This window comes from Adiantum capillus-veneris, chromosome 17, assembly GCF_014529385.1.
Source record: "Adiantum capillus-veneris isolate H3 chromosome 17, ASM1452938v2, whole genome shotgun sequence".
NCBI classification, from domain to species: Eukaryota; Viridiplantae; Streptophyta; class Polypodiopsida; order Polypodiales; family Pteridaceae; genus Adiantum; species Adiantum capillus-veneris.
Genome location: NC_140947.1, coordinates 75,706,799 through 75,722,610, shown reverse-complemented (window position 1 = coordinate 75,722,610; position 15,812 = coordinate 75,706,799). Strand labels below are relative to the sequence as shown.

Here is a 15,812-nt window from a genome sequence, read left to right as displayed (position 1 = left end):
GAGAAACCTGAGCAGAAGAAAGGAAAGAAGGAGTTTGCTCAAGTGCCGGCCAAAGAGACTAGGTCTCAAAAAGCGGCAAGACTCGAGAGGCTGATGGAGAGTTTCCGAGCAGAAAGAGCCCTCAAGGGTGATTTAAACGAACTCTGGAAGCCATCTCTCGAGTCTATGTCCGGATCATCCAGAAGAGTGCAGAGGGACCGCTTTGAATATTATATTAAGAATTTCGAGATTCTTGATGCTGCAACGGAAAACATTCCCCATGTCCCTTTCACCGATGAGGAAGTGGAGCAGATAAGGCAAACATTTCTAGATGAACAAGAAAGCCAAGAAAGGGAAAGAAAAACGAAAGCAGACAGGGACTTAAAGGGAAAACTGGCAGCTTTACCAGATAGCCCTAAACCCAGCCCATAGCCATCTCCACCGCCCTCACCACCTCCTAGGAGCCCTCCACCAGAAGACAAGGAGGCTGAGGACAAACAAGAAGAAAGGCAAGCTGAGGAGCAAGAGCAAAGGCAAGAACCTGAGCCAAAGGAAGAGGCCAAGCCTGAGTCTGAGCAAAAAGGATTAGACGAGGCCTATTATGCATTTTTGGACTTGCTAGCTGGAGGCTATACAAAGGAAGAAGCCACCACAGTTGTATTCGACTTGGCGAGAACAGGGCATAAAGATCAGATGCAAGGCATCCGGCTAGTGAAACTTAAAGAAATTTCTACAGACACTGTAGACCTGCACCTGCCCTCCAATGATTGGGATGTGGTGATGACAAAGCTAGCCGGATTGCGAGCACAATCCATGGTTTCAGAGGAAGAAATGATGCCTCTCAAAGCCACTAAAGAATAGATAAAAAAGGAAGTGGATTCTCTGCAGGCACAAAGCCAAAGGCAAAAAGAGAGAGAAGATGACCTGCTGACCAGCTTGGCAATGACTCTACAAAACTGCCAAGAAATGGAAGAAGCAAATGAGGCAGCAGCAAAAAGAATACTAGCAGCTGAAGAAGAGTGTCTGCAGCTCAGCAAGTCATTGCGAGATGCTGAAAAAGAACGGGATAATCTGACACTACAACTGACAGAAGAAACAAAAGAAGTGGAGGCCATGAGAAATGCAAAGGAAAAGGCAGAGACAGAACAAGAAGAAAGCCTAGATGAAGTCCTTGAGCTCAAGGACCAATTAAAAGTCAAAGATCAAACCATCCAGAGGCTGCGAGCATCACCTGCTAGAGTTAGAGCTACGAGCTCCACTCGAATCATTTTCGAGAGTCAAATATATGAAGAGCAAATGCAGGAATTTCAGAAGGAGCTGACTCTCGAGAAAAAGCAAAGGTTAATGATGACTGAAGGTTCTATCGCAATGCAAACAAGAATGGAGGACAGCCAAAAAGCCCTACAAGAAGAAGTGGAGAGCATAAAGATAAAGCTCGAGGAGGCGGAAAGAGTAAACACTGAACTTAATGACCTCCTCGTGAATATGGGCGAAGAAACTGAAGCGGAAAAGTAGACACTCCTCAGGAAAATTGACGAGTTGAAAGGCCAGCAACAAGCAGAGGCAGAAAGCTCAGGGCCAGCCGCCATCGAGGGCATCGACCTCGAAAATGTGGCAGATCCTGTGGACACACCCATGCAAGAGGAAAGCATAGCACGATCCTCTCAAGAGACGCAAGATCTAACACAAGAAGAGGAGGAAAAATTGCGTAAGGCAATAGAGGCAGAGCTAAGAGAAAGCACAAAGGAAGCCTTGGAATGGGAGCAGAGGGTGTTCAAATCTATGACAATTCAGAAGATCGACGCCAGCAATCTTAGGTGCGAGTGTCTTCAACCCTCTCTGCCATATCCATTGCTGAAGTATGAAGCATCAACAATAAACAGGCGAATCAGAGAAGAGCCAACGGTACCTCTCTACAATGCAGACACCTCGAGGCCAGAAGGAGTTAAGCTCATAGTGGATTCTCAGCCAGAGTGGAGGAAGGCTTGGCTTACCAAGTACCCACAATACCTAATCCACTTGGTAGAGGCACCTAAACATATCAGAGACAACCTCAGCTTCTGTCCTCTACCAAGGGTTAGGACGTGGAAGGCACAAGAAATTTTGCAAAGAAGCCGACCCACTTGGCTGAATTACCCAAAGCTGCCGGGCGTGAAGGCAGGTGAGAGAATAAGTGTCCAATACATGGTGAAAACCCTAACGGGCGCTATAAAATTGTTCACTGGCTCACCTGACCTTACATGCATTATGATGAGAAAAATCTGCAGAACCATCCTAGCAGTGTTCGAGACCTTCAAGCCGGGCCAGGTGACCGACAGTATATTCTTCTTCCAAGATACATACAGATGTGCTTACGATCTGTCAAGTCAGCCTTCCAAGGAGGTGATACATGCGCTGTACCAAAGAATCATGTTTCTACCATCCTATCACCTCTAGGCTTTTGAAGAAGCATTCTATACGGGGTTCTTCACCATGAATACAGATATCTTTGGCCCGACAATGCTGAAACCTACATGCAAGGTATGAATCACTGCTAAAGACGCGGGAAACGATAAGATGAACCAGCTGATCAAGGCCATGTCGAGGACGACATGAACAAGGAGAAGGGGGATGTTAGAAGCTGGACACACCCCACGACATCTAACTACTCGGTGGACTATTATTTTTGTAATTATTCATTCATTGAGTAAAACCCGATCTTTCACCTTGTAAATATTGGGACTTACAGAAGTTTCCGGATTGTATCCCAGTTTTGATAGTTATATTGAGTAGATGGTTGATTTTGGAACTTTAGGGTTTGAGAAGTTGTAAGGTATATATACCACTTTTTGACCTTAATGAAAAAAACCTTTTGTCATTTTAAAAACAAGTTTGAAGTCTGTGAGTGAGCGTACTGTGTACGAGAGAGAGTGTGTGAGCTTCGTCTTGATGCTACGAGTGCTACGGTGGTCGGAATTGAGTGCAGAGAAGTGCAGCGTGTTGACTAGAGCTACGCGCCGATACTGTGAGCTCCTTCTACGAGATTTATCGGTTGTTTGGGTGAGCATACGTTGTCCGATTTTGCATTGCAGCATATCCATGCATTCACATTGAGTAGAACTACACATTAGGCACTTTAGATTTCGGAAACGAAGACCTGCAGATTTCGACCAGACATCCTACGTGTTTCTACACCGGGTGTTTTGGGTCCTGATTTTGGTTCAAAGACCTTAGGGAGAGCGGCCTATTGGTATTAGTAGGGTCTCCTTCAAGTTCTATGGTGTTTCAAGATTGTTTGATGGGTGTTCGACTCTAGAAAGCGTTGTAGGAAGTTTCCTCTTTTGCACTCTTGAAGGCTGTGACTTAGACAATTGGTAGAGACCTCTGTAGGAATTAGTTAGGAGTCGATCGAGTGTAGGTTGACACCTTATGCTTGCTTCCACGCGTCTGTGGGTCGAGCTTTGTCCTTAGCTGACATTACATGTTAGATGAGTTCTCGCTGTGCTAACGTCCGTCGCGGCGTATCCGTCCAACATGGGTAAATACACTCTGGCCTTCCATGCTGAGCGGTAGACATTGATAGCACTAGACCTCTTGGCTCTTCTTGGTTGCATGAGGACCCATGAACCTTTGTTTATCCTTTGTCCAACCCATTCGTTCTCTGCACTTATGGAAGTTGATATTGTAATTGATGATATGCTACTACTTGGCCTTCTAGGCAAAGTGCAGGTGTTGCTAGTTGGTGTGAGAGACCATAAACACCTAGAGCTTCTTGGGCGGGAAGATGTGGAAGCCATAGCTCTGAGAGAAAATCTTTAGTGGAGGGAGATTCACTTTGAAAGCATCCTAATGGAGGGAAAGTGTTTTACAATTCCAATATCTTGTGCGGGCTTAATGGTTACCCTCCAGTACGTTAATGACCATAAGAGAATATCAGCAGTGGGACCACACATGCACCTAATAGCTCGGTAAAAGCAAAGAAGTTACGATGCCACAATCCTAGATTCGTGAACTTTTTTAAAATATTTTCCTATTTCTTGAGTCTTTCCACATATTTTCCTACGTAACGTAGCCCTCAAGCTCATTGGACGCGCTCTATTTTCTCTGTCTTTCATATGGCCCTCCAAATGACCTCCTAAATTTCCTAAAGTATGGCTGCGATTGCAAGCCTATTTGCGCCGACGCCGAGAGCAAGAGAGAGAGAATGTGAGAGAGTGAGCGATGGCGGGCATGAGAAGGTGAGGGAGAGGGTGAGGGGGTTGAGGGAGAGGGGTCATCCCGTGCGGCCTATGGCCTGGTTCGAGAGGACGCACAAGGGGGGGGGGGGGGGGAGATGGTGAGGTGGTAGGTGTAGAGTCCACAGATGATGGACAAGGTAGGAAATAAGACTACGCACACACACCAACACACATCGAGACACACACACAATCGTTACCCTGCAGCCATTCAACGTGCTTCTCTCACTCTTCTTCTCTTTGAACTATTATCCAAAGTATATTTACAACATAGTATAGTCAGTGTCCGGCCACCCATAGCACAACGGACATATTCTTTAACATCATGCTCTTTAACACTCCCCCTCAAGCTCAGAATGAGCTTGCATATGATGGATTCCCAATGCTTCACGAAAGTAGCAAAACTTATCCTTCCCAAGAGCTTTTGTAAATATATCCGCAACTTGATCATTTGTCTTCACATACACCAAATCAATCTCACCTGCAAAGACTTTTTCTCTAATGAAGTGATAATGTACTTCAATGTGATTAGTGCGAACATGATAAACTGGATTCTTTTCCAACATGATGCTGCTAATATTGTCACAATATATAATGACACTGTCAAAATAGTCAAAACCAAAGTCTACCATAAGTACTCTCAACCATGACTCTTCACATGCTGCCAAAGCTGCTCCACGATATTTAGCTTCTGTACTTGATAATGCTACAGTTAATTGCTTCTTACTACTCCAACTTATCATACCATTGCCAATGGAAAATGCATAACCACTTGTAGATCTTCTATCCATAAAATCTCCTGCCCAATTTGCATATGTGTAACCATAAAGACAAAGCTTCCCATTCTTTTCATAAAATATTCCATAACTGACAGTGGCTTTCACATATCTCATAATTCGTCTCACTGCATCAAGATGACTTTTACATGGCTTTTGCATGATTTGACTCACAACACCCACTGCTTAACTCAAATCTGGCCTTGTTATTGTCAAATAAATAAGGCTTCCAACCATCTTGCGGTACATAGTGACATCCTCAATGTAATGTCCATCATCAAACAACTTCACATTTTGATCAAGAGGTGTATCAACCAGTTTGCATGCTGTCATTCCATACTTCTCAAGCATATCCAACACGTATTGTCTTTGTATCATCCAAATTCCTGATAAAGTGTCGACAATTTCGATTCCCAAAAAATATCTCAACTCACCAAGGTCCTTCATGCCCGGGGGATTCACTATTAGTAATGGGAGGATGTCACCTGCGTGAATCAAAATTAGAGAAACCCCCCTATGTACGGTACCTTACATGCTAGCCTACCCCCCTACATACGCACAAGATACCCACTAGTTACAGACGTTCTCTCAATGAGCAATCCCCCCTCATACGGATTTCGTACGGGATGTAAGGACCCACTATTTTGTGTATACTAGTAACATAACAATTTTAGAAACACATGCTTTTGCAAAAATACATGTTGAACTGCAAATGAACAGAAGTGTACATTGTAGTGTGTTTTCATTTGCAATAGATGTTAAGAGAAAAAACCCTGAAAAGCAACAAATATAATGAATACTAAATTAAAATAAACCAATCATTTCAATGTAATCTATCAAAAAACGAATAACATTTGCCTTGCAAACTGATACAAATCTCAATCTCAAAACATATAATACTAACCACCTACTTAGTAAGCTTCCCACATGGAATTTAAGACACACATATGAAATGGATTGTTCTCTAAATAACAAATAATGCACACTCTTAAACAACCATGAAAAACTTCACTCATCAAATCAAAACACATTACAAAACAACTCATTAAAAGATTAATCTTTTTGAACAAAAATAATTATATGTGATATGAATGCACATCTATGCTTAAGCAAAATGCACTTTAAAAAAGCACCCACCGTTCCCACAAATCCACAAATTTGGACTCATAGGTGTCATATTCCAAAAGACCCTCCTGCTTCAAGTCTCTCAACTTGTCCCACAACTTCTCTGAAGTGGTACCTCCCCCCAAGCACCTCTTAAAAGCAGTTTTTAAGGGCTCCCAGTCATCCTTGGTTGCTCGTGGCAGTGAATTTTACCACGATCTAGCTTCTAGCTTCATGAGATGCTTAAAGATTCTAACCCGGGATTCATCCATATCTTTGTTTCTCACTCCACATGCTACTTCAAAGTCATCTAAGACGTCTGTTACCAAATCCTCCCCCTTCTTTCCTTTAAATGTTGGAAATGCTACACTTGCCATGATTACAGAGAGGGAGCTAGAAAGACACACTACTTACCTTGCAAAAAGTTTTTTTTTCCCTTTACAAGGAGGCGTGTATAGCCTCTTATACTAGGACATAGATTAAAACTTCAAACGGTACATTGCCTTGTACCAAAGGTAAGACAAATGGCTGATCTGATGCCAGAACCTCAAAAAACCGCTCCCCACCCAGCATGGTGTCGATGACGTGCTAGTAGTGAGCCTTCAAGTCCAGTATTACCTTGATTGAGCGTACTCGTGTTGGTATGTGTAATCTATCTTGAGGTAGGTTGTACTGATTCATGTGAAGCTTAGGGGTGCTTAGTCACTGTCCAAGATTGTGGGTGAGGGTAGTGTTCTTTCCTGAAACAAATTCAGTAGATCCCTAGTCTCTCTAGTGAGAGCGTGAGCAAATTCTTCCGTTATCTGTGCTGTAGCATCAGGTGTGACTTGGAAACTGACTGTAATAATTACTTCGGTGACTTGAGTTACCCAATTCTCGAAGTAGAATAGTATTGATTCTCTACTGTGCAAAGCTCCCTCGATCTTGTTGTTGCGGGTTGGTTGTAGGTTGCGGTTATGGTTTCGACCTTCTCCTTCTTCTTCTTGGCACCCGGCCTATTATATCCACTGAGTTTGGAGTGTTGGTTGACTCTCCCACTACAGATCGATTACCGTTACGCCTGGCACTCGGGCCTCAATAAAGATGTGGAGTTCGTCTAGTTGTGCTTGGAGCTCTTCTTCTTCTGTCGTCTAGTTAGCAAACCCTACTAGCCATCAATCCATCCACAAAAGTTTAGGATTTTTAGTCTTGTAAATTTGTTATGGCATTAGCCGCACATGCGGTCCTGCGGAGGTCTGGACATTGCGGATCAGGGGTATGCGGTATGTAGCGGCCGTAGCGACAGCAGTTCTTCACAAGATATCATGGGACAGGAGTTTGTACATCTCTATTTAATTTTGAGTTTGTACATAAAGTATAAATCTTAAAAAATTTGCCAGAGCCTCCTTTGTACGAAGACCTCTTTCTCAAAAAAAATCAGTACACCCTTTTCTTGGGCTCCCACATGGGATTTTTCATCACATAATTTCTTTTTCCAAAAAAAATGTCCACCTCATCTTGGGCTCCCACGTGGGATTTAAGGATTATCTTACACATTAAAATCAAACACATTTTCAATAGAGTCAAAGTAATCTAACTTCAAAGTGATATTATGACCTGCATATCATAGTACATAGGAAACCTTCAATCACATAGTCTAATCACACGATTACCAAAAGGTCATGTCCACATTGATACGGGATCATGTACAAAATAAACACAAAATGAAAACATAAAAGTAGCCTACCAAATGAACCCTTAAAACCAAACTACATTCCAAAGTGCTAGTATGTCATGCTTTTCATACTGCACAATCAACAAAATGGGATGTCCATGTCATATGGTTGCCGTGTACATAAAATACATAAATCAAATCAAAACATGTCATATGGATCCCTCTCTTCCCATAACAAAACCAAGTGTGTTTGTTTGCCTTGTCCCTTTATTGAGGTTAATCACAATCTCCTTGATGGACAAGCCCGAGTCTGCTTATCTGTAAAGACAAGCCCCATTCATAAACAAGAATACTTGCAAACAACTACATAATTTGTAACTCCCTTCGTAGCTTTTTAGATAACACATATTGTGTATCTATATCTTTGGCACGCTTACTCTTCTCTCTTTCTGCACGCAAAGCATTGAGCTTTGTCAACTGAACACCTTCGGAAAGAGTTTCATATAAATCATGGGGGCACTTTTCCATGTTACCAATGATACTATAAGCATACTGGCGAGCTTTGTCTTTGCTTATAACAAAGGTTTCCTTGGAGACCGCACTTACAATTTCTTTTTCAAGCATTTTGTCCATGAGCATCTCATTTTGCAGGATACTTTTTACGTGCTTCTCCGGCAATTCACTAATCACCTTGCAAAGAGTTGACCTTAGAGACTGAAGAGATGCCTTCTTCTTACCCTCTGCCATAATGACTATATAGATATCCTATTCAAAAAAGAAGCATTCAAGTCAAACTACATATATATAGATATTTTCGATTCTATTTCAAACTATCACATCAAAGCTCCTACATTAACCTAATGTGACACATTGGTATACCATATTTCACTTTGAAAGCTAAAAGAACTGAAGGTGAAAATCGATAGCTCAAGATGACACACCCGGTCAAGTCATATGACCAGTTATATAATAGTTCTTTGCCTCACCTTTGCAGTGCACCTTCCAAGAAAAACTAGCATGCGAATCGAACTCTTCAATTCTCATAAACAAATCATACTGGCTAACCACTACATCGAAGCGCCTAAATTGTGAAGGCGCTTTGTTTGTTATTAAAAAAAAAACGTTCATCCTCCCCCATCCTTGTCTGGCTCTCTGAGCCTGCCACGCCTAGCCTCATGCTCGCCCTATGCTCCATGGTGACGTATTCTCCTCCCCGACACCTATTGTTAGGTGTAGCGGAATGATTGTTTGCTCTTTGCTCAAGATGAGTGCTCCGAACTGTGCTCAAGGTTCCTTTTAGTTCTTATGGAAGGGAGAGCCTTCCGTTCTTAATGGAAAGTGCTATGATCACGACAAAGTGAATGGACAATGTGCGTGCAAGTGTATGAGACTAAGAGATAGAGAGAGAAGAGAGATACGACGATGACGATGATGACAACGACGACTTTAGGGCTGAAATCTGTGGTCTTCTATCCGCTGAATTTCAGGGCTGTTTCGGTGGCTGAAAATGACTGTTTTGGCTGTGTTTTCAAGGGCTGAGAATGACAGTTTTGGCTGCGTTTTCGAGGGCTGAAAATGGGGGTATCTGCAATGCTTCTAGGGCTGAATGGTTTGCTGTCCATCAAGGCTGAAAAAGCTACTGTTCTGCTGCGGAATGGGCTGAAAACCAAAAACGCTGCAGCTTCTCTAGCGTTAATAGAAAACGCTGCCCTATTTGGTACTGATGGCGATCATGGGAAAAATGCGAGCTGTGGAGGTCTTTTTGCTGCTGCTTGAAAACGCCAGGTTTTCAGAGAAGATGGCGATGATCCAAACGCTAGGCTGATGTGCGGCGTGGATGAGGACCAAAAACGCTAGGGATTCCTGTTGGGGTTCTACTGAGAAGGTGCCTGTTGAGCATGTGCTCCTACTACCTCTTCTGCCAGAAAGTGCTAACTTGGGTTTGCTTATATATAAACTTAGCAAAATTTCCCTACCTACTTTTGTTGGAAAGTCACTTAAAAATAATAAGTGAAAAATGTCAAAAATAGGGAAAATAGGCTAAATGCACTAGAAAATTTCCCTGACTGAATCTGATGGATTCTGAAGGGAATACTGACGATCATGTTGTGTGCAACCAGAGGATATGCATCTATGCTAAGTGACTGGGCATGCACGGTCTACTAATATACTCACAAAAGTGCCAGATCACTACTAATCTAGACTGACTGGACAGACTGAACCCAGATCACTGCTAATCCAGAATGACTGGACTGACTGACTAAACCTTGATCGCGATGTAGCTTGTCCACGGACACATAGGGCTGAATGTGTCACGTGACACCTACGGTCAGTCTCCACCTTTGCTTTCATTCTCTTTTGCTTAACACCACCAAGGCATCTCCAAGGACCTGCGTACTCACCCGGGAGAGCATTTTCGAAGATTCTAGAGATTTTTCAATTATCTTGCAGCTAGTACCACCTAATTAATAGGTATTCATAATGGCTTCAAAAAAATAAAAACCATTGATTTGTTTAGAGATTCCAATTTCAGATAAGGGGTGGCAAGCGCATACATCTTCATGCATCATGCCACCATCCTCATCCATTTCGAGTGCTGGCCCGTCCTGATCCTAATGAGCTTAGTCTGGCATTTTTATGTGGCACAAATAGCAGTCATGCATCTTGGCCCATCCCTAGATTGCTATGGCCACCACAAGCACGACCACAAGTCATGCATCGCTTCGCTTGCAAGGTGCTAGCCTCCCATTGTGAGCGTCAGCACAAACTCCTCCTCACATCATCATCATCCTTGCCGAAGAAGTCTGAAAAGAGGAAGCTTTGCCACTATAGAAGCTTGCATCACAGTGTATAGACAAACATCTCAAGAATAGAAACAATATACAGTTTACAGATCAACATTAATTGAAGAAAGAGTTTGTGGCAAAGCCTTGCTAACTTGAAACAAATTTGGAATCCAGCACTGGCTGGCAATGGTGAGCGTAGATCTAAAGCCAATGTCTACCATGTGAGGGGGGATACTAGGAAGCTAGAGAAGTTAGAGCATCATCGGTGAAAATTTCACTTAAAGAAACCTGACAACCTTCACTGAGGACAGATTTGAACATTGTTTTCAAACAAGATGATTGCACAGGCTAGCTACATTGTCAAATATAAACAAACTGACAACAGAATCATTATACCAGACATAAATGGAACTGCAACATCGGCTGATAAATGGCAAAGAAGGCATGACGAAATAGCATTTCACAGAATAAAATAGAATAAAGAATGATAGAATGAGATCTTAAAGGCACTCACCTTGAAGGCAGTCGTAGTTTTCAGCCTCTTTGCAGACAATGTCAAGGACAGAATCAATGAGCTCCGCGCTTTGCTTTAGTGACCCTTGGCCCAGTTGTTGCCAGCTCTGGACTGGCCAAAGACGAAGTTATCAAGGCAGAAGATCTGCCCATAGGGGCCCATTCGAACACTGTCCATAATACTTGGCTCCAGATCCATGAGCACGGCACGAGGCACATAGCGCCTGCAGCTTGCCTCATTGTAGTACACATTCACTCTCTCCATCTGCACGTCAGTGTCGCCAATGTATGACCCCGTGGGATCGATGCCGTGCTTTGTGCATACCACCTCCCAGAACTTGGCGCCGATTTGGTTGCCACATTGGCCCCCTTGCAAAGGCTCCTCCTCAATCAAAGTGACAACTCTGCCGAATGACAAAGATGCAGAAGCAAGGGTCTTGACTCTTGATGTCTTGGGAATTTCTTGGTGTCGACATAACTGCCAATCGAAATGGTCTCGGTGTCTAGCCACTTGTAGCTTTGATCATGGTACTTCTTTCTAGGATAACACAAAACACTCGAAGCCAGTCTTACAATGGTTCTCTCTTTGTAATAAAGAGAAACATGGATATTTGCCTACTCTCCAATACAATTTTCTGGCTTCAATGAATGTCAATGCTTGGTTTTGTTTGCATTGTAGGGTTAGCACTCTTCCTTTGCTGACACGTAAGAACATAATATTACCCAGCCAAAGGAGTCCCTGTTAGTAAATTAGCAAGTTTCTTGCCTATGCAATAACAAAGCACCCTTTTTAAAAAAAGATCTGGTAAATTACACAATTGAAGCTAATCAGATCAACTGCAATGACTTTGAGTGACTCAGCCTACCTTGAATGGGAAAATGATTAGAGTGATTACCTTAAGTTTCTTTCTGCACTACATAGTAGAATGTCTCTATTTCTTTCTCAAATAAATTGTACTCCTGATGTTCTATCCTAATTATCCAAACGCATTCATGTTTAATCTAAGTGTGAATGAGAATGCAGGCTTACCAATCTATCCAGTCCCAAACCACACCAAACTCAAGTAGAATAAATAGACTGCATACTCCAAAAAATCACCAAGAGGAAATGTTTCAGTTAAGGGGATGGATATAACATCACTTCATGTCATCAATACTAAAGACAATGTAAACTCTAAATCACTAATTCAAGCTTCAATGAAGCTGTTAAAGAAAAATATAAAAACTAGAAAGAAAATCAGAGAAACAAACACATAATTGGAAATACATCCCAACATGGCAAGCCTTCCAATGTCATTCCCTTGCCTTGTTGTTGTTGATTCTAACACAAGGCATAGTAGGAAACCAAAGCTATTACTTACCTTCGAGGCTTGCTTGGTCATGCAATCAGAATCAAAAAAGCTGCAGATCAAGACAACGAGCTTACCAAGGAAAAGAAGAAACATGGGCTTGGTTGTGCCATGCATTGTGCAAGCCAAAGCCACCAGCCAGCGTAGTTACTGCATCCACCCGCCCGCCCAGATAGCTTGTGGAAGGCCACTCTGGCCGTGGCACAGAGGCACCTGCATTTCAAAGCTCTCAGGTCTCCCAATTTCTTCTCCTTCTACCTGTGTCATACACGAGCAAGAACTCTCTCTCTCTCTCTCTCTCTCTCTCTCTCTCTCTCTCTCTCTCTCTCTCTCTCTCTCTCTCTCTCTCTCTCTCTCTCTCTCTCTCTCTCTCTCTCTCTCTCTCTCTCTCTCTCTCTCTCTCTCTCTCTCTCTCTCTCTTTTTGACTGTTAAGAATTGCTCAAAAAGATTCTTGATCAATTTACATGAAAACTGCAATCAAACGAACTAGCACTTCATCCTAACGCTATAACTGTGCAACTGGGCAGTACTAACATGTTCGATATTCTCAAGCTCAAGTCAGCTAAGCTTAACACCAGAACCACTCATCCAAGATACAAGCCTGCAATCATATTTTTTGAAGGCACACACTATGACTAATAGCCAAATTGGGCTTAAATGAGCATAAAAGAAAGGTTACTTTGCAAAGGTAACATTAAGCCCAGCAAAATTTGGTTGCACCACGAGGTATTCAACAAAGTTCACTTTGACAGCATCATCCTCACAGACTCCTCATAGTTGACTTCTCCATCACCGATAATAGATTCAGTCTCATGGATCATTTCATCCACCTCCTCATCAGTCAGTTTCTCCCCAAGATTTTTTTATCACGTGACAAAGCTCTGCTGCTGCAGAAATAAACCCATTCTGGTCCTTGTCAAACACCTTAAAGGCTTCCTTAAGTTCCTATTCAGAGTCAAAGTCCTTCATTTTTCTGGCCATGAGATTCAAAAATTCAGGAGAATCAATGGTCCCATTTTCGTCTGATTCAACCTCGTTGATCATTTCTTGCAACTCAGCTTCGGTAGGGTTCTGGCCAAGAGAGCGCTCTCCTGTAAGCTGTTCATGGAGAACTTCTTGAAAAGTAGGGTTCAAAGTTGGCGATCGAAGGCCGAGATCCAGCTCTCTCTCTCTCTCTCTCTCTCTCTCTCTCTCTCTCTCTCTCTCTCTCTCTCTCTCTCTCTCTCTCTCTCTCACACACACACACACACACACACACACACACACACACACACACACACACACACACAGACGATAATGGATTTACGTAGTCTGAAAACTTCATGTGCGTTATACCTTTGCGATCGTGCTTGCTTGGGTCGCACCTTGCGCGCACGATGTCTCCATACATTGTGGTGGGATTTTTGGCTGCGGAGCTTCTTGAAATTTTGACGCAGACATGCCCTTTACCTCCAAAGATTAAAATTTGTAGTGTAAAAGAAACGATATGCAACAGGAGCTTGAGCACAAGGCTAAAGTTGAAAGAAGAGGAATTACACAAAAGCAGCAGTGAGACGGTACACATGATAGAAGAAGTGGATGCCGTAGTTGAGATGATGAAAAAAGTCAAGGAAGTGACGATGATGGAGATTGTAGAAGAAGAGCTCACGATGATACTGCCACTCACGGATTGTTGAAAAAAATTGGTATGTTTAGCATAGCCTTGGTTAAATGTGGTAGGGCCAGGAAGCTCTGAGCTGTTTTCAATAGATACAAAGTGAGCACATCTCTCCACCATCTATGCTTGCATCTTGAAGGCAAGCATAGGTGGAAATTTGGAAGACGTTGAGATGGACAAAAGAACTCACGATGATATTGTTGGGTTGAGTTGGTTCATACATAAGGGTACATTGTTGCCATGAAAGGTGGTGAAACAAATATAGAGTGAAAATCTATGTTCTCACGATGTGTCATTTCCACATTTGAACTAAGCATAATAGATACCAGATTTAATATTCTCTCTCCCTCTCTCTCTCTCTCTCTCTCTCTCTCTCTCTCTCTCTCTCTCTCTTGAATAACAGGTCTTGAGCTCAACTCTCCTCGTTGGCTAGGTATCTTGGGATAGTTTCCTACGATGTTAAAACTCTTCTTCTTCCTCTCTCTCTCTCTCTCTCTCTCTCTCTCTCTCTCTCTCTATATATATATATATATATATATATATATATATATAGCCAATGTGGGCAGGACAGAGAGGAATTAGGATGTATTCTTGTTCTTCAATGATTGTCATTTTTTTGATGAGTACACTTATGTGTTATCTTTGTGGACATAATCGCCTGTTTTGTGAGGTAATATGTGACAAATTACATGCTAACCACTCAAAAATGCATCTCAATTGTCAAAAAGGAATGAAAATTAGAAAAGTTTGATCAATCCGACCAAAATAGATACATGGGTACTTTGGAAATTTTAAAATTTTGAAGGGTATTTTGGGAATTTTGACAAATTAGAGGGGTTTGAGCTTGGCTTTAAGAAAATGAGGAAATTCACATAAGTTTTAATGTAATTACCGACAAAAGCTTCTAATTTTGACCAAAAAAATTAGAGAGAATTTCAAGTTTTCCCTTATTTTCACCACGCCATGAAAGTATTCATCGATGCACACACACACACACACACACACACACACACACAGAGACAGGCTTACTAATGTATTTAAGGTGGCTCATGTAGTTGAATGTAGCCCCAATGTAACCCCCCTCCCTCCCCCACCCCCCCCCCCCCCCCCCCCCCCCCCCCCCCCCCCCCGCCGCCCCTCCCTTATGTGTACGGTATGAGTATCAAATAATGAGGGGCTACCCCTATTGTATACGCTTATGTACAAAATCTAAAAACCCCCCTATTGTATACTCACGTGGTACCGTACGGAAAAACACAGTGAATCCCCCGGGCCTTCATGTTGAATTCTCTCAACAAACACTTCTTGACATGCAAAATTTTCTCATCGTGACTTCCAGTGAGAATCAAGTCATCAACATAGATAACAATAACGACGATCTCTCCATCAACATGCTTCAAAAACAATGAGTGATCAGTAGTAGACTGTTTAAATCCAATCTTCTTCAAGAATCTGATTATCTTTTCACACCAAGCTCTCGATGCTTGCTTCAAACCGTACAATGATTTCTTCCACTTACACACATAATATGGAAACTCTGGATGTTGATAACCCTCTGGCTGTATCATATAAACTTCTGCTTCCAAGTCTTCCAAGTCAACTGGATAACTCACCCTCTCTCATCTTCTCAATTGTGGTGCACTCTTCTCTTCAACTCTTGCATATGGGGGTACATATTTCTTAGCATGCTTAATGCTGCACTCTTCTCTTCAACTCTTGCATATGGGGGTACATATTTCTCAGCATGCTTACTGTCAGGTGTCCTCAAATGTGGTAAAC

General features: G+C 42.4%; 2 pseudogenes; both read right to left on the bottom strand.

Moving 5' to 3' along the window:
* Nucleotides 1-11,013: 11,013 nt before the first annotated feature.
* LOC147437501 (tubulin beta-2 chain-like) lies at nt 11,014-12,492 on the bottom strand (annotated as a pseudogene).
* A 624-nt stretch (nt 12,493-13,116) lies between these two features.
* LOC147437500 (calmodulin-2 pseudogene) lies at nt 13,117-13,435 on the bottom strand (annotated as a pseudogene).
* Between the last annotated feature and the right edge of the window lie 2,377 nt (nt 13,436-15,812).